Genomic DNA, 1,804 nt, shown 5'->3' with positions numbered 1-1,804 from the left:
ACACTCCTGCACTTGGGAGAAGACATCAATCTTTTCGTCATGTCATAGCTCATATCCAAGGAACATCCCAAAACTTGGGGGCAGATTCAACAACAGAACAATACTTTGTGCCTATTACCCCTATCTCGCTAAGTTGAGCTCCCACCACTGTGGATTTAACAGTAGATGGACCTCTGGCAATAGATCTACTGTTTTTATGAACTATGACAAGTTGTTAGCTTTGGAAAGATTAAGAGCAATTGAGGGTAATGATTAGTTTGATCATATGTGAGTAGTGGAATGTGTTTGGTACCAAACATCATAGTACCAAATAACTTTTGGATACTAGAGTTCATTAAATACACTAGATTGGAATGTCTAAACACTCACCTCCGATCTTACTACAATAAAATGGCCAAGGTGATTTATGATGATAAGCTGTTGATCTATGTTTTCCAAGATAGTCTGGCAGGATCTGCCCTAAGCTAGTACATGAGATTAGATAATGTTAAAGTTTAATAAATAGAAAGATTTGGTGGAGGCCTTTCTTAAGCAATACAAGTTCAACTTGGAAATTGCTCTGGATAGAACAAGCCTTATGTCAATGGAAAAAAAGAGCCAAAAGTTAGTAAGGGCTTACGCGCAAAGATGGAGAGATGAGGCAACACATGTCCAACCCCTTTTGATAGAGATGGAAATGTTGACTCTATTCGCCAATACCTTCAGGGCGCCTTACTATGAGCATCTAATGGGCAGCTCCTCTCAATATTTCTATGATGTTGTACATGTGGTAGAAAGGATAGAGTAAGGGATTAAAGCTAGGCATATAGTGGAGCCGTTAAAGAAGAAAGGTTTCATGAAAGGAAAAGAGAAGGTGATATTAACAATTTGAAAGGCAGGTACAAAGGCAAGAACATAAATTACCAGAATCCACAGATGTCCACCCCTCATTCCACCAACATAAACTTCGTTAATGCTTTTCAAACCAATCAAACAAATTACCAACCAAACAACTACCAAAGGCCAAATACAAAGTATCCTTCGGAGCAGTTACCACCCTTACATGTGCCCTTAAAAGACTTGTATGCTAAACTATTGAACATAAGACAAATAGCTCCAATTCTTTTAGCACCAATTGAACCACCTTTTTCCTATATGGTACAAACTAGAATTAACTTACGAGTATCATGCTAGTAACCCGGGGCACGAAATTGAAACTTGTTACGCTTTCAAAAGAAGGTTGCTAGAACTTATCAAGATGGGGTGGGTGTCTTTTGAAGATATGCCCAATGTTAATTCCAATCCTTTGCCTAAACATGCTGCAAGTGGAGTGAGCATGGTAGAAGTTAGGAATCGAAGTAAAAGGTTGAAAATATCCATGACAAATTTGCATGGTATATTGGTATAGTTAGGGTTCATAAAGATGAATAGTGAACATAATCTAGAAAGGAGTGATTATTGTGAGTTCCATGAAGAGGAGGGACACAATATTAATGATTGTATAGAGTTTCGCAAAAAAATTGAGAAAATGATGATCATGGGAGAACTGAGGATTGAAGCTATGGAGAACAGTGATGAAATAAGAATGATAGAGGGCCAACATAGGTTGTTAGAAGTATACAGAGTCCAACCAATAGCTTATAGGTCGTGCTTGACCGCTTTTTATGATCGGCTTGTTTTAACTCGCAAGTGCACGAGTATGTGATGTAGCAATTAACTCTATAAGATCGAGGTCATATCCACAAAGAGCTAGATCTGGAAATTAAGTTAGATAACAAAAAAAACTCAAGAGAAATTAAATTAACAATAACTTGGTTGAAAATAA

Source organism: Populus euphratica, unplaced genomic scaffold (assembly GCF_000495115.2).
Source record: "Populus euphratica unplaced genomic scaffold, PopEup_1.0 scaffold788.1, whole genome shotgun sequence".
Lineage (NCBI taxonomy): Eukaryota > Viridiplantae > Streptophyta > Magnoliopsida > Malpighiales > Salicaceae > Populus > Populus euphratica.
The sequence above is the reverse complement of the archived record's forward strand: the minus strand, read 5'-3'. Positions refer to the sequence as shown.